General features: G+C 53.2%; 1 long non-coding RNA gene across 1 annotated transcript in view; it reads left to right on the forward strand.

Moving 5' to 3' along the window:
- Positions 1-17,754, forward strand: part of LOC140384901 (uncharacterized) — a 43,102-nt gene extending 25,348 nt beyond the window's left edge. The window contains exon 3 of the long non-coding RNA XR_011933204.1: positions 16,983-17,754. This is a non-coding gene — a long non-coding RNA (uncharacterized lncRNA). The remainder of the gene's footprint in view (positions 1-16,982) is intronic.
- Positions 17,755-18,085: the final 331 nt, after the last annotated feature.

Genomic DNA, 18,085 nt, shown 5'->3' on the forward strand with positions numbered 1-18,085 from the left:
GGATTCCCTTCCAGCTTTTCGCGTGACCCAGGGCTATCGACAGGGGTTCGATCGCTAGCGCGAACAGAGTGGGGACAGGGGGTAGCCCTGTCTTGTTCCTCTTTGCAGCTGGAAGTATTTAGAGCTGGTGTTGTTAGTTCAGACACGCGCTTTGGGTTGCACAGGAGCCTCACCCAGCCGCTCCTAGCCCAAACCGTTCCAGTACCTCGGGGAGGTATTTCCATTTGACTCTGTCGAAGGCCTTTTCTGCGTCCAGGGAGACGATCACCTCTGATGTTCTCTCCCCAGAGGGGGTCATTATTACGTTCAGCAGCCGCCTGATGTTCGCTGTGAGCTGCCTACCCTTGACAAAGCTGGTTTTGTCCTCTGCCACCACCTCTGGTACACGGCCCTCCAGCCTTTAGGCCAGGACCTTTGCGAGTATTTTTGCATCCACGTTCAACAGTCAAATGGGTCTGTATGATCCGCATTCCGTCAGGTCTTTATCTTTTTTGGGTATCAGTGAAATTGTGGCCTGCGCTAGCATGGGGGGCAGGGTGCCCCTTGCCAGTGAGTCTGCGAACATGTCTCTTAAGTGTGGGGCCAGGACTGGTGCAAATGTTTTGTAGAGGTCTGCCGGGAAGCCGTCGGGTCCCGGTGCCTTCCCCGCCTGCATGGAGCTGATGCTCTCCATGATTTCTCCCAGGTCTATTGGTGCTTCCAGCTCCCCCCATTTGTCTTCCCCCACAACTGGTAGTTCCAGTCTGTCTCGGAACTGTTTCATCCCCACGTCCCCGTTGGGGGGCTCGGAGGCGTATAGACACCGGTAGAAGGTCTCAAATGCCCGATTGACCTCCTTTGGTTCTGTTACCAGTCTTCCTCTGCTATCCTTTACCTGCGCTATTTCCCTTGTGGCTGCCTGCTTTCTCAGCTGGTGAGCCAATAGGCGGCCAGCCTTGTCTCCGTGTTCGTAGAAGGTCCCCCATGTCTGACTGAGTTGGTACACTGCTTTCCTGGTGGATAGCAGGTTAAAGTCCATTTGCAGCTTTTTTCTCTCCGTCAGCAGCTCTACAGTCGGAGCCTTGGAGTATTTTCTGTCGACTTCCAGGATGGAATCCACCAGTTGTTGCCTGGCGACCCTCTCTTCCCTATCTCTGCTTGCCTTGTAGGCTATGATCTCTCCTCTTATCACGACCTTCAGTGCCTCCCAGAACGTGGAGGGTGAGACCTCCCCGTTTTGGTTGTTACTAACGTAATTGCCTATGGCCTGCGATGTTTTTTGACAGAAGGCCTTGTCGGACAGGAGGTCCGTGTCCAGCCTCCACGTGGGGCGTTGGGCCCGGGCTGTCTCCAACCTCACATCCATATAGTGTGGAGCGTGGTCAGAGATAACAATTGCGGAGTACTTTGTTCCCATGATCCCTGGAAGCACCGATTTCCCCACTGCAAAGAAGTTGATATGGGTGTATACCTTGTGTACTTGTGAGAAGTATGAAAATTCCTTCTCTCCCGGGTGCAGGAACCTCCATGGGTCCACTACCGCCATCTGCTCCATAAATGCTAGTTCCCTCGGCATGCCAGTCTTTTTCCCTGCTCTGGGGTTTGATCGGTCGGTCAGTGGGTCCTGTGCACAGTTGAAGTTGCCCCCCCATGATCAGTCGGTGTGTGTCAAGGTTGGGGATTTCTGCCATGGTCTTCTTTATGAATTCTGTGTCATCCCAGTTGGGAGCGTACACATTTACCAGTCCGTCCGGTGCCCCTTCCAGGACACCGCTGCCCATGACGAACCGTCCCCTGGGTCCGTAACTGTCTTGGTTTCCGTAAACCTCGTCCTCTTGCTAATTAATATTGCTACCCTCTTAGCCCTCGTCCTGCAGCATGAGTGATATGTCAGTCCCACCCAGCCCTTTCTTACCAGCAGTCGGTCCTCCTCCCTCAGGTACGTCTCTTGTAGGTAGATTATGTCTGCTTTTAGGCTTCTTAGGTGGGTGAAGACTCTGGATCTTTTCACTGGGCCATTGAGTCCCCTTACATTCCAGGTAACAATCCTAGTGGGTTTTGTTTTACTCCCCTCGGTCCTGCGGGGTCACCCATACTTACCTGGTGGACACGCCCCTGCACTCCGGGGTTTCCCTTCGTTAGGGGGCTGTCCCAAATGGCCACGGTTGCAGCTCTCACCATGAGGTCGGGCCCCAGGGCTCCGGGGTTTCCTTTTGTCCAGGGGGCATCCAACATGGCCGCCAGCTATGTGTACGCCAGGTGGCTGGGCCCCTGCACTCCAGGGTCTCCCTTCGCCCTGAAGCCCTCCCGAGTGGCTGTTTGTGGTTCCATTTTGGTTCCTCGTCCTGCTCCATGCACGCTGAGGCCTGTGTTCGTGCTGCTTATCTACCTCACCCTTCCCTTTGCTTCTCTTTTGTTCTGCGCTCTCCCCCCAACTCCTTCCCCCCCCCCCAACCATCCCTGTCCCTCTGTCCACCCCGCTGTGTTCTTCCCCCCCTTTGGCCCTGCCCCCCCCCCCCCTCTTTGTGGCAGGCACTCCTTCTCCCCTGAGAGGCACGTCGTGGCCCTCCTTTCTTCCTGCCCTCCAGTCTTGGCCCTCCTCGCTAGCACGGTGGTCTACCTCCAAGTACTTGCCCTGCTCTGGCCGTGTTTTATCTTCCTTTTGCTAGCCCTTGTCTCGCCCTCCTGTCCGCCTTCCTCATCCTCATTTAGAACATAGAACATTGAACATTACAGCGCAATACAGGCCCTTCGGCCCTCGATGTTGCGCCGACCTGTGAAACCACTCTTAAAGCCCATCTACACTATTTCCTTCTGGTCCATATGTCTATCCAATGACCACTTGAATGCCCTTAGTGTTGGCGAGTCCACTACTGTTGCAGGCAGGGCATTCCACGCCCTTACTACTCTCCGAGTAAAGAACCTACCTCTGACATCTGTCCTATACCTATCTCCCCTCAATTTACCTTGCTTCGCTCCCCCCGATTGCATTGAGAGATGGAATGAGCCCGGGAATGAGTCAGCACAGTGCACCAAACACATTTTCATGATATGCGAACACACACATAATGATATACAGACAAGCAGCTAATGGACACAGAGAACAGGACATGACCAATAAGCAGGCAGGACACTCAGGGGTGGGATCTGACTATAGCACACTCCGCCTCTTTCCACTGATGAAGATCTAGAGAGTCAGTCAAGGGTGTTGTTACAATCTCACCACGTGGCTAAGAGCTAGTCTGGTTCAGTCAGACAGAGTAACCAAACTTAAGTTAGCAGAGAATCGAACTCACAGAGAACTGTGCTAACTGTGCTATTAGTTCAATAAACCTGATTGAACTAACTTCAAGATCTGGAGTATCTTTTTGATCTATGCTGCATCCAGTTGCAGCCAGTGTTATACCAGTGTACCTAACATGACACACGTGTGCACAGTTTGTGATCTTATTGTCTCTGTTTGCGGTCTGCCCGTTGCTCTTTGTTCCGATTTTTCCGTTCTTTCCATCCCCATCGTTTTCATGATGGCCGTTGTGGCTGTTCCTCCCCCAGTTTGTTCGCTCCAACGAGCTCCTCCGCTGCCGCTGGGGTGTTAAAATACAGCTCCTTCCCCTCAAATGTTACCCAGAGTTTGGCCGGGAATAACATCCCAAATTTCACATTACTTTTGTAAGGTGCTGATTTGGCCTGTTGAATTCAGCCCTCCTTTTGGCCAGGTCCGCCCCAATGTCCTGGTACACCCTTATGATCTTGGCTTCCCGCGTGCTCGATTTTGCCTGCCGGGCCCTCTCTAGGATTTTATCCCTCTCTTGGAACCTGTGCAGCTTCACGATAATCGCTCTGGGCTGGTCCCCGGCTTTGGGCCTGGGTCGAAGCGACCTGTGCGCCCTGTCGATTTCTGGGGGGTTTGGAAACTTCTCCCTTCCCACTAGCTTGCCCAGCATTTGGGTAACGTAGCCTGTTGGATCTCTGCCCTCCATCCCCTCTGGCAGACCCATTATTTTAACAATCTGCCGTCTGGACCTATTCTCCTGGTCCTCCACTTTCCCTCTTAGGCTCCCCTGGGTCGTTACCAGCCTTTTCACCTCGGCTTCCTGAGTTACCATCCTGTCACTCTGGTCCGAGGCGGCCCTCTACCAACTCCTGAATCGTTTTCTCCTGCGCCTCCACCTTCCTTTCCATGCCATCGATGGTTCGCTGCATTTTGTCCGTTGTCTCCGCCAGCATCTCCTTCATCATTGTGTGGAGCTCCATCCTGAGTGCCTCCCTCATGGCGTTTTCTCCTCCTTTATGGCGTTTATTTCCGTTTTCAGCACGCTTTTCCATTCCTCCATGTGGTAAACCACGTTATTGTCTTATATTCACTGTGCTGTATTGTACATGCCTGGGGTTGTCCAGGCTGGCTCTGCCTGTGACTCCTCCCCTCGGGCTTCTGTATAAAAGTGGCAAGTCTCCGCCTCCGGACCCAGTTTAAAGCCTCAGTTACGCTTATCACTCGTCGTCTCTTATTGATGGGGTATCAATTTAATACACTAAACTTCTAAAGATGGACTCTTCACTCAAGATGAACACCTCACTCAAGCCTGATCACCTGGAACTGGACCCACAAGTAGCTGAAGCTACAGAGACTTTTGAACACTGGATAAGCTGCTTCGAGGCGTACCTCACATCTTTCAACGAAGACTTCACAGACCTTCAGAAGAAGCAGGTCCTCCACGCACGGGTGAGCCCAAGAGTCTTTAACCTCGTCAAGGATGCCCCCTTGTACACGGACGCAATAACGCAGCTAAAGGGACATTACGTGAAATCCGTTAATCAGGTATATGCTAGGCACCTCCTCGCCACGAGACGACAATGCCCTGGGGAATCACTCGCGGAATTCCTGTGTGCCTTGCACGGAACTGTGACTGTCGGGCGATATCGGCTACCCAGCACGCGGAGCTGCTGATCAGGGACACCTATGTCGTGGGCATGCACTCGAACTATATCCGCCAATGATTATTAGAAGGGGGGACACTCGGCCTCCCAGAGACAGTACAACTCTCCAACTCGCTGGAGGTGGCCTCCCAGAACATGGGGGCCTACACCTCTGACCGCGCAGCACCCTCGTGGGCCTCGTGGGCGCAACCATCAACCGACCCGGGTGCGACGCAAGCCTGCGCCGCGCAGGGGCCCGCCAATGCCGGAGGCCCGAAGTGCTACTTCTGCGGCCAGAGTAATCAGCCCTGACAACGCTGCCCGGCACGGTACGCGACCTGTAACGGCTGTGTGAAGAAGGGACACTTAACAAAAGCCTTCCAGGCCCGACTCCCTTCTAAACCTTTTAGGCCCAGCAGCGCTGTCTGCTGCCTGACGGGGTCACCCCCAGATGCCGCGCCACCCGCCATGTGCGACCCGTAGGTGCTGCCATGTTTAATTTCGGCCGACACGTGCGACCCACGGGGGCCGTCATCTTGGACGCCATCTTACACCTCACCCACCAGGTGCGACCCAAGGGGGCCGCCATCTTGGACGCCATTTTGGGACCACTCCGCGGCCTCCCAGGAGCCCTGGTCACCCGATCATACGCTGGCCGCTGCCACCTCCGACCGACCTACCGACCGCCTTCCAACACTCGCCTCCGTCACACTCGACCAGTCCCGGCCGCACCACCTCGTGAAGTCCACGAAGACCGTCCGGATCAACGGGCACGAGACGGCCTGCCTTTTCGACTCCGGGAGCACAGACAGTTTCATACACCCAGATACTGTAAGGTGCTGCTCCCTCCCCATCCTATCGCGACCCAGAAAATCTCCCTGGCTTCCAGATCCCACGCAGTGGAAATCCAGGGGACTGTGTCGCGACCCTCACTGTGCAAGACGTAGAGTACACCGACTTTAGTCTCTACGTCCTCCCCCATCTCCGCGCTGCCCTATTACTGGGGCTCGACTTCCAGTGCCATCTCCAGAGCCTTATCCTAAAGTTCAACGGACCCCTGCCCCCCCCCCTCACCGTCTCTCACCTCGCCCCACCCTCCCTCTTCGCAAACCTCACCCCGGACTGTAAGCACGTTGCTACCAGAAGCAGACACTACAGTGCCCAGGACAGGGCCTTCATCAGGTCAGAGGTCCAGCGACTCCGGCGAGAGGGGATCATTGAGGCTAGTAACAGCCCCTGGAGAGCCCAAGTGGTGGTCGTCAAGACTGGGGAGAAGCACCGGATGGTCATCGATTATAGCCAGACCATCAACCGGTACACGCAGCTCGATGCGTACCCCCTCCCCCACATATCTGACATGGTCAATCAGATTGTGCAGGATCGAGTCTTCTCCACAGTCGACTTGAAGTCGGTGTACCACCAGCTCCCTATCCGCCCGGAGGACCACCAATACACTGCCTACGAGGCAGACGGCCGCCTCTATCACTTCCTCAGAGTCCCCTTCGGCGTCTCCAATGGGGTCTCGGTCTTCCATAGGGAAATGGACTGAATGGTTGACAAGTACGGGCTGCGGGCCACGTTCCCGTACCTAGACAACGTCACCATCTGCGGCCGTGACCAGCAGGACCATGACGAGAACCTCCGGCGCTTCCTCCACACCGCAAAACTCCTGTACCTAACTTATAATAGAGAGAAATGCGTCTTTCGCACAGCCCGCCTGGCCATCCTCGGCTACGTCGTGGAACACGGAGTCCTATGTCCCGACCCCGACAGCATGCGCTCCCTCCTGGAATCCTCCTCCCCCACTGCCCCAAGGCCCTGAAGAGATGCCTGGGGTTCCTCACTTACTATGCCCAGTGGGTCCCCAACTACGCGGACAAGGCCTGCCCACTGATCAAGTCCACCACGTTTCCCCTGACGACTGAGGCCCGACTGGCCTTCGATCGCATCAAAGCAGACATCGCCAAAGCCGCGATGCACGCTGTGGACGAGTCCATCCCTTTCCAAGTGAGAGCGATGCGTCGGACTTTGCTCTGGCCGCGACACTCAACCAGGTGGGCAGGCCCGTGGCTTTCTTCTCCCGTACCCTCCATGCCTCCCAAATTCGACACTCCTCCATCGAAAAGGAGGTCCAAGCCATTGTAGAAGCTGTGAGATATTGGAGGCATTACCTGGCCGGCAGGTGATTCACTCTCCTCACTGAGCAATGGTCGGTTGCCTTCATGTTCAATAACACACAGCGGGGCAAGATTAAGAATGACAAGATTCTGAGGTGGAGGATCGAGCTCTCCACCTACAGTTATGATATCTTGTATCGACCCGGGAAGCTCCGCGAGCTCCCAGATGCCCTATCCCATGGTACATGTGCCAGCGCACAAGTAGACCGACTCTGTACCCTCCACAACGACCTCTGTCACCCGGGGGTCACACACTTTTTCCACTTTATCAAGGCTCGCAACCTGCCTTACTCCATCGAGGAGGTCAGGTCTGTGACCAGGGACTGCCAGGTCTGCGCGGAGTGCAAACCGCACTTTTATCGGCTAGACAGAGCACATCTGGTAAAGGCCTCCCGCCCTTTTGAGTGCCTCAGCATGGACTTCAAAGGGCCCCTCCCCTCCACTGACCGTAACGTGTACTTCCTCAACATCGTTGGCGGGTACTCCAGATTCCCCTTCGCCATCACCTGACATGACCTCTGCCTCTGTTATCAAGGCCCTGCACAGTCTTTTCACCCTGTTCGGGGTCCCCGCCTACATCCACAGTGACCGGGGCTCCTCCTTTATGAGCGACGAGTTGCGTCAGTTCCGGCTCAGCAAAGGCATCGCCTCCAGCAGGACGACCAGCTATAACCCCCGGGGAAACGGACAGGTGGAGAGGGAGAACGCGACGGTCTGAAAGGCCATCCTCCTGACCCTACGGTCGAAACGTCTCCCACTCTCCTGCTGGCAGGAGGTCCTCCCCGATGCACTCCACTCCATCCGGTCGCTTCTATATACGCCCACCAACGAGACTCCTCCTGAGCGTATGTTTGCCTTCCCCAGGAATTCCACCTCCGGGGTCTCGCTCCCATCCTGGCTGACAGACCCAAGGCCCGTCCTTCTCGGGAAGCATGCGAGGAGCCATTAAACCGACCCCCTCGTCGAGAAGGTCCTGCTGCTCCATGCAAACCCCCAATATGACACACCAGGACGGGCGGCAAGACACGGTCTCCTTCGGGATTTGGCTCTTGCAGGCTCCCCGGCGACCACCACCAACCCCCCCGCCCCCTCCCCCCCCCCACCCTACACCGTCGAACGCTACCTCTGCCCACCTCCCTCACGAACTGACTCCCGCAGGTCCACCGAGGACCGGCACCACCACCTCAGCCAATACACTGCCCCCCCCTTCGCCGACCCATCATCTGGGTGAAGAAGAAGAAGTCAACATGCTCCCGGACGCGCAGGTCTCGACGCCGGCGCCCACACCACAGCCGGGACTGAGGCGGTCACAGCGGAAGCTCAAGGCCCCCGAGAGACTGGACTTTTAAGATGACTTCACCCCCGCCGGACTTTTTTTAAACAGGGGGTGAATGTGGTAAGCCACGTTATTGTCTTATATTCACTGTGCTGTATTGTACATGCCTGGGCTTGTCCAGGCTGGCTCCGCTTGTGGCTACTCCCCTCAGGCTTCTGTATAAAAGTGGCAAGTCTCCGCCTCCGGACCCACTTTGGGTCCAGAGACAGGAGGCTTGCTGTTTAGTGTATTAAAGCCTCAGTTACGTTTATCACTCGTCGTCTATTATTGATGGTGTATCACTCCCCCTGTGCAGGGGGGCGGGGGCGGGGATGGTCGCCGCGACCTGTTCCCGCTTGGCCCGCCAGCTTTTCCGCTTCCTGGTTCGCCTGTGATGAACAATCAATTACCACAAAGACGAGAGTAGTGGAATAATCGAGGCTTTATTGAGCAAAGATGTTGTGCATCCTGTAGCTGGAACCAGAATGGCTGCAGCACCGGCGGGCACACACATTTATATGCTGCCTACTAGACGGAGCCAGCAGGCAGGGATTTACCCATGTACCTCTATTATACGTGTCTTACCGTAATACTGCTAGTGGTGAATACCACATTCACCCCATGTTGAAAAAAGTGTCCGGCGGGGCTGGTGGAAAAAAGAATTACAAGTTCAGTCTGTCAGGGGCCTTGACCCTCCTCTGAGATCGCCTCAGTCCTGGTGGTGATGTGGGCGCCGACTTGGTCACCTGAGACTCCGGGAGCGTGTTGTCCTCGTCTTCATCACCCCTGAGTGGAACCAATGGGAGGACGGATCCTCCTGGCGCGGGGGCTGCGGTGAGGTTCGCTGGGGGAGGGTGAGTAGCGCAGGGGTGAATGAGGCAACCGGGGGGGGGGTGGGGGTGGTGGTGTCAGGGGGGGGGGGCCATGGGTGGCGATCCAGCGGGTGCCAGGTCCCGGGGGGAGACTGTGTCCTGGCGCCCATCGGGGTGTGCCACGTAGGCGTACTGCGAGTTTGCTTGTAGGAGGTGGACCCTTTCGACTAAAGGGTCCGACTTATGGGTCCGCACATGCTTGCGAAGGAGGACGGGTCCAGGAACTGTCAGCCATGTTGGGAGTGAGACCCCGGAGGTGGTCTTCCTGGGGAAGGCAAAGTGACGTTCATGAGGGGTCTTGTTAGTCGCGGAGCAGAGGAGCGATCGGATAGAGTGGAGCGTGTCGGGGAGGACCTCCTGCCAGCGGGAGACCGGGAGATTTTTAGACCACAGGGCTAGTAGGACGGCCTTCCAGACCGTCCCGTTCTCCCCCTCCACCTGCCCGTTTCCCCGGGGGTTATAGCTGGTCGTCCTGCTCGAGGCAATGCTCTTGCTGAGCAGAAACTGACGCAGCTCATCACTCATAAAAGAGGATCCCCGATCGCTGGACGTAGGTGGGGAAACCGAACAGGGTGAAGATGCTGGAGAGCTTTACTGACCGTGGCAGAAGTCATATCGCGGCATGGGATGGCGAAGGGGAACCGGGAGTATTCATCGACCATGTTCAGAAAATACGTGTTGCGGTTGGTGGAGGGGAGGGGCCCTTTGAAGTCCATGCTGAGGCGCTCAAAGGGGCGGGAGGCCTTCACCAGGTGCGGCTTGCACTCCGTGCAGACCTGGCAGTCTCTGATGACAGTCCTGACCTCCTCAATGGAGTAGGGCAGGTTGCGGCCCTTGATGAAATGGAAGAACCGGATGGCAGAGGTCATAGTGGAGAGCCAGGAGTCGGTCCAGTTGGGCGCTAGCACATGTACCGCAGGATAGGGCATCAGGGGGCTCATTGAGCTTTCCCGGATGATACAAAATCTCATAATTATAGGTGGAGAGCTCGATCCTCCACCTCAAGATCTTGTCGTTTTTGATCTTGCCCCGCTGTGTGTTATGGAACATGAAGGCAACCGACTGTTGGTCAGTGAGGAGAGTGAATCTCCTGCCGGCCAGGTAATGCCTCCAATGTCGCACAGCTTCCACAATGGCTTGGGCCTCCTTTTCGACAGAAGAGTGCTGAATTTCGGAGGCATAGAGGGTGCGGGAAAAGAAGGCCATGAGCCTGCCCGCCTGGTTGAGGGTGGCAGCCAGAGTTACGTCCGATGCATCGCTCTCGACCTGAAAGGGGAGGGACTCGTCGACCACGTGCATCGTGGCTTTGTCAATTTCTGCTTTGATGCGGTTGAAGGCCTGGTGGGCCTCAGCCGTCAGGGGGAAAACTGTGAAGTGGATGAGTTGGCGGGCCTTGTCCGTATAGTTAGGGACCCACTGGGCATAATAGGAGAAAAACCCCTGGCATCGCTTCAGGGCCTTGGGGCAGTGGGAAAGGGGGAGTTCCATGAGGGGGTGCATGAGGTCGGGGTCGGGCCCTAGAACTCCATTTTCCACAACATAGCCAAGGATGGCTAAGCCGTTGGTGCGGAACACACATTTCTCCTTATTGTACATGAGGTTAAGGAGTTTGGCGGTCTGGAGGAATTTTTGGAGGTTAGCATCGTGGTCCTGCTGATCGTGGCCGCAGATGGCGACGTTATCTAGGTACGGGAAGTTGGCCAGCAGTCCGTACCGGTCAACCATTCAGTCCATCTCACGTTGGAAAACTGAGACCCCATTAGTGATGCCGAAGGGAACCCTAAGGAAGTTTTAGAGGCGGCCATCTGCTTCAAACGCAGTGCATTGGCGGTCCTCCGGGCAGATGGGGAGCTGGTGGTAGGCGGATTTCAGGTCCACTGTGGAAAAGACCCGATACTGCGCAATCTGATTGACCATGTCAGATATGCGTGGGAGGGGGTGCGCGTCCAGCTGCGTGTACCAATTGATGGTCTGACTGTAGTCAGTGACCACCCTGTGCTTCTCCCAGTCTTTACTACTACCACTTGAGCTCTCCAGGGGCTGTTGCTGGCCTCAATGACCCCTTCCCGCAGAAGCCGTTGAACCTCCGACCTGATGAAGGTCCTAACCTGGGCACTGTATCGTCTACACCTGGTGGCGATGGATTTGCAATCCAGGGTGAGGTTCGCAAACAAGGAAGGTGGATCGACCTTAAGGGTCGTGAGGCCGCATACGGTGAGGGGGGTAGGGGTCCGCTGAATTTTAAGGTTAAGCTTTGGAGGTGGCACTGGAAGTCCAGGCCGAATAACAGGGCAGCGCAGCGGTGGGGGAGGACGTAGAGCTGGAAGTTGCTAAACTCTACACCTTGGACGGTGAGGGTCGCGATGCAGTACCCCCAGATTTCCACAGAATGGGATCTGGAGGCCAGGGAGATTTTCTGGGTGACGGGGTGTACCGCGAGGGAGCAGCACCTTACCGTCATGGGGTGGATGAAGCTCTCTGTGCTCCCAGAGTCAAAAAGGCAGGTCGTCTCGTGCCCATCGATTTTCACCGTCGTTGTTGCAGTTGCGAGGTTGCGGGGCCGGGACTGATCCAAGGTGATCGAGGCGAGCTGCGGCAGATGCTGGGAGGTCCCGGGATGGTCAGCGGTGGTGGAGGTAGCGACAGGCCAGACTAGCAGGGGTCCTGAGGCACCGTCCAAAATGGCGCCCAAGATTGCGACGCCCACGGGGCGCAGATGGCGGGTGGCATCAAAAATGGCGGCACCCACGGGCCGCACGTGGCTTGCGAAGAGGAAAATAGCGCAGCCCCTGGGTCGGACGTGGGGGGTGCAGGAACTCCGGGCCTGGAAACAGCGGCGACCGACTGGGCCTGGCAAACAGAAACAAAGTGTCCCTTCTTTCCACATCCGTTGTAGGTCGCGCTCCACGCCGGGCAGCGCTGCCGGGGGTGTTTGTTCTGCCCGCAAAAATAGAACTTGGGCCCCCCAGGGTTGGCTGGCTGCCACGCAGTGCAGGCTTGCGGTGAGCTGGAGTCGGCAGCTGGTGGGGCCCACGATGCCCACGAGGGTGCCGCGCGGTCGGGGGCATGGGACTGGACATTACAGGAGGCCACTTCTAACGAGTTCGCGAGCTGCCTAGTTCCCGCAAGATCAAAGCGTACCCCCTTCCAGTAGGCACTGGCGGACGTATGCAGACCTCATGCCCGTAACAAAGGTGTCTTGGATTAAAAGTTCTGTGTGCAGGACTGCCGAAACTGCCTGGCAGTCACAGTTCTGCCCCAGGATGTGCAGGGCACGCCAGAAATCGTCCAGAGACTCACCATGGAGTTGCTGTCTCATGGACAGGAGGTGCCTGGCGTAGAGTTGGTTGACTGGCCGAACGTAATGTCCCTTCAGGAGCTCCATCGTTTCGGAGTAAGTGGGCGCAACCCGGATGAGAGGAAAAATGTCAGGGCTCACCCGTGAATAAAGGACTTGGAGCTTCCGCGAGTCCGAGGGTTCCTCAGCGGATGTTTGGAGGTAGCTTTCGAAGCAGGCTAGCCAGTGGTCAAAAGCGGACGTAGCGTTGGCTGCTTGAGGGCTCAGCTGCAGGCGATCAGGCTTGATGCAAAGATCCATAGTTTAAAAAATCTTTGCTCAGTAAATTGATGCACTATCAATTACCACGATTAAGACGAGAATAGTGGAATAATTGAGGCTTTATTGAGCAAAGATGTTGTGCCTCCTGTAGCTGCCACCAGAATGGCTGCAGCACCGGCGGGCACACACATTTATACGCCACCTACTGGGCGGAGACAGAGGCAGGGATTTACCCATGTACCTCTATTATACGTGTCTTACCGTAATACATATAATACTGCTAGTGGTGACTACCACAGCCTGAACCTCTGTCTCGCCTCGTGGGGCCGTCTGCCTGCGCGGCCGCAGCTCCTGCCTTTTTCCTTCGCCTTTGCTGCTGCTCCTTCTTACATCTCACCGTCCCCTCCGATTTATTATTATTTGCAGGCATATTTCTGTTATGTGCCTTTTCTCTTTTTTTTCCTGGGTTTTGGTGCGAAAAATAATAATTTTTTTTTCTCCCTCTCTTTTTAAAAACGATTTTTAATTTTTCAGGAGAGGAAAAAAAAAGTTGAATGAAAAAACTATTATTTTTTTTGTCTTATCCTCTCCCGTGTTCTGACTTTCAGGCTGTTGTTGCGATCCCCACTCCTCCTCCACGTGCAGCATACCGGGACCAGTCTCTCCTCTTTTTTTTTTCCTGTTCAGCTCCGTGCATAAGTATAAGAGCTGCTGACATGCGGGGCCACCTTCAGTGTTGTTCCGGTCACAGGCAGGCTCAGTTCTAAGCTGATTCAAACCACGGTTTACTTCTCCACGTGTCTTCGAGTGAATTGATGATCGCATCAGGGACTCTGGTGTCCCGTTAAATCTACCCCCTGGCTACTGTGGTGCTGCTTGGATTACCACCATTGATCAGTCAATGGCATTGGGTGACTGAGGTAATCCAGCCAGAGAGGTGAATCCGAATGCACACTCATCCTGGGGAGATGTACATCATTCTTTGCCTGTTGCCATGGCAATCAGATCTCTGCCTATGTAATTATGTGCAGCTGACTGGAAGATCCTGTATATGTTGTTGTTAGAATCCTGGAAGAACCTGAAGACAAACAAATTGAGGCTCGGAATGACCTTCATAGACCCTAGTAAGGCATAGCCACCAGGTTAAACTGGCAATGAGTCTTCATTTAGGACGCTGCAGATGTCTCCTCCCCACCTTTATGTGTCAATCTCACCTTTCAGAAGCACTGCTCTACTGAGAGATCAATAAAGCCGAGTGTCTGTGAGCCCTGTACTTCCTTCACAGATGCTAACTTCTCTCTCTGCTCCTGCCTGACACATCCCCCCAAATCACTGCTATTGCACATTCAAGCAGCCAAGAGTCAAGACATTTACCATAAAACTACTGCAGCAGTCAACCTGCTCAGCTACTCACACCCCTCAACCTCAGATGTCACTGTCCTCAGTGGATTCTTTACTCTCTCCCAACCCTGTAGGTTCCTCTTTGCTTCCTCAAGTCCGAGGACTGAAGCCTTGAGCCTATTCGCACACAATTGGCTTAACCTTCCTTGCCACACACCAAGGATTAGGAAGTCTGACTTGCTACTGAGAATGGCACTCATTCCGCCAGGGTAACCCTGGATTCCTTTTGCTGTCCTTTCTTTAAATCCCTCTCCCTTTCTCACCACACTCACTACCATCAGTGCTTCAAATTTAATATTGTGATCTTAATGTTTAAATGCCTTCTTAGCATCGCTCCCTTCCCTCCCTAGCACTGCTATCGCCTCCAAAGCACCATAACTCATCCTTCCTCTGAGTCTGGCCTCTCATGCATTCCCCATCTTTTGCACCAGGACTGGTGGTCTTGATTTCAGGCATGTAAACCCCACATTCAGGAATTTCCTCTCAAAACCACTCCATCTCTCGAATCCTTTACGACCCTCCTAATACGTTTAGCACTGCAATACTCACTGTCTTATATGAAGCATGATCTATTTTTAGAGGTACCAGATGGCAGTTAATGACCATGAACTGTTTCCCAGCATGAATGTACATAAGCAAACTTGCCTTCCTACAAATATCCCTCAAATTGAAGGGAAGACCTCTACTGAAATTCCACTCACACCCTTAGGTTTTCTCTCACTTTTCCATCCCCCACTCCCCCTCCCCTTGCAAAACAAAATCTCAGTTTAAACATAAACTTTGGAGATGCTTGGTGAGTCATGCAGCCCTAATCCAGCAGAACATTTTTTGGATGAACTTTAATACAGGTTCAAATCTGCAGCAACTCCCACCTGACAGTTGTAAGCAACCATTCACATTTTTGACCGAGGAGTGGTATGAGAATGAGATGAATGTTTTGCATAAAGAGTGCCAGAATGGACAGAAACCATCTCATGCCATTAGATAATGAAAAATAATATAAAATCGCTCTCAGGAGCCAAAAGCAATTTAATTTGTTTTCTCTTCACGGGTTTCTCCTCAAGATGTTGACTCATGCAGGGGTTCGGTGCCATCAGAACTGCTGTACCTGAGCCAAGTCACCAATCTTCAGGTGTAATCTTGGACAGTGAATGTCAGCAGTTTAGTCAACTGTGAAGAATAATACAGCCTCGCCTGTCCTATCACACATACCCATACACACTTCAGGGGGAATCATTAAATAATGATCATGAATAGAACTCTTGACAACCTTATTTCTGCTGTTCACTTTTCACTCGGTGCTGATTGTGGTCCATTGTAATGTCCCAAACATAGCACTGGTAAAATAGGCTAATGGAAGGGTTGAGCCGTAACTGAATCATTGCCTTTTGGTATGTATGGCTCAGTAATGTTTCCAAAGTTTTTTTAAAATTGATGTGTAGAACTGGTTCTAGAACTCACCACCAAGGGAACAATTTTATCCTGTCCACCCTCTCTCTTCCCCTCATAATTTTGTACAGCTCAATTAAGTCACTCCTCAACCTTCTTTGTTCCAAGGAAAATAACTCCAACTTATCCAATCTCTGTTCTTAGCTACATTTTTCGCAACATTCTTGTAAACCTCCTCTGCACTCTCTCCAGAGTCCTTCCTGTAATGTGGCGACCAGAACTGCATACAATGCTCCAATTGTGGCCTCGCTCGTGTTTTATACAATTCCAACATTATCTCCTTACTTTTATATTCTATAACTCTGCCAATGAAGGAGAGCATTCCATATGCTTTTTCAAAAACCCGGTCTACCTGAACTGCTACATTTAGGGACCTGTGTACTTGTATGGCAAGATCTCTCACTTCATCGACCCCTCTTAGTATATTCCCATTTATTGTGTGCTCCCTACAACTGTTCGACATCCCTAAATGCATGACCCCCCCCCCCCAACCCCCCCCCCCCCCCCCCCACGTCTCTGTGTTAAATCTGCCACTTTATCGCTCCTCCACCAATCCATCTATATCATTTAGGAGATCATAGCTATCCTCTACACTGTCCACCACTCGGCCAATCTTTGTGTCGTCTGCAAATTTACCAAACATGTTCCCCACATTCACATCGTTAATATATAACACAATAAGTAAGGGTCCCAACACCGAGCCCTGTGGAACACCACTTGAAACAACTTTCCAATTGCAAGGGCAGTCATCGACCATTGCCTTTTGACCATTACCTGGCCTCCCTCTCCGATTTGTGTTCTGAACCCTAGTATGGATCGATCTAAGCCCAAATCTCTGACTCCATTAGGGGTGGCCAGAACTTTGTTGATTTTCAGGAGCAGGTCGGGGAGGGAGGAGGAGTAGATCCTTGGCAGCTTTTTGTACCCAGATGATAAAGATTTTACATTTTTCTCACATGTGCATCAGGTATACTCGCAGATCGATTTTTTTGTGATAGATGGGTCTCTCCTCCCTTCTGTGGTGGCGGCTGGTTCAACGATTGTGATTTCGGACCATGCCCTGCACTTTGTTGATTAGGCACGAGAGTCAGGTCCTTCCAACGTCCGCCATGGAGGTCGGACATGACATTATTAGAGGACAAGAAATGTTGTGAATGCATGTCCACTCAAGATGGTGCCGGAGTGTGGCGACTCTCTGTGCTCTCTCTCCCACTGATCCTTTTCCTACATCTCTTATAACCATACTAACCTTTTAAAACTTAGTTCTAACACTAACACCATCTCTAACCTTTCTCTTTTATGTTTATCCACAGGCCTAAAGATCCTCCGACATCCGTGGGCCGGCCCACATGACCCAACCCGACCCGGCAGGACTTCTCCAACAACCCGACCCTGGCCTCGACCTGGAAGTGGAAGAGGCCCGACTCGAAAGTCCGAACCCAATGGTGGCAATAGTTGAGGTATTAGACTAGCGGTGCTTCAGTTGGGGATGAAGGCGGATGTCCTCGCCTTCGCCTTGTTGATAGCCTGGAGACAAGTTCTTCTTGGAGGTCTTCCACTCCACTTAGTGCCTTGGCTTGGTTAGGCGACCTCATGTTTTTTTTACATTTGGAGGTCAAGTACACCATTAGAGGTTTGATAGAAGGGTTCTACCCAAGGTGGCAGCCATTCATTTCCTTTTTTAAGGAGCTAGTCACTGTCAGCTGTTAGGAGGTTTAGTTTAGTTTTTGGGGGTTAAGTTAATATGTGGTTTTGCTTGTCAGTCTCATTTTTTTATTATGTAATTTTGGTTAATTGTGTTGTCTGGTTTTGTTTATTATGGAAAAATTTTAATAAACAAATTTTTAAAAATACAAAATCTACAGCATGGAAGGGGAATGTGGTGATATGCCTGTGAACAATATTGTATACACTTAGCTATGTGACCTCCAACCAGCAGGTTGCATCCGACATCGGCTATCGCCAGAAGGTTGTAAGGCATACACGAGGATAGTTGCACATAGGGGTAGTTCCAGGAGAGTCTATGTAACTCACTCAGTAACTTAGTCTGTACAGCATTCTGATTGTTACCTTATCATGTGTACATCAATAAATCATCATTCTAATTAAGTCACTGGCAATTCTGTGTGAATAATTGCAAAGACAAGGGGCGGGATTCTCCGCTTGCCAACGCCAAAATCGTATTCAGCGATCGGGCAGAGAATCCCTTTTGATGCCGGAATCAGGGACAGTACCTGTTTTTGGAGGCTCCGGCCCTCCAAAATGGCATCATCGGTGAGTACGGCGCACGCCATTGGGACAGCCTCAGGACGTCACCTGAAGGCCCTTCCCCGATGCCCCGCCCTCAATGGGCGACTTCCTGATGGCATGGATCATTTGTGCTCTTAGTTTTCGTCAAGCTCGCATGGCTGGGCAG

This window comes from Scyliorhinus torazame, chromosome 10 (assembly GCF_047496885.1).
Source record: "Scyliorhinus torazame isolate Kashiwa2021f chromosome 10, sScyTor2.1, whole genome shotgun sequence".
NCBI lineage: Eukaryota > Metazoa > Chordata > Chondrichthyes > Carcharhiniformes > Scyliorhinidae > Scyliorhinus > Scyliorhinus torazame.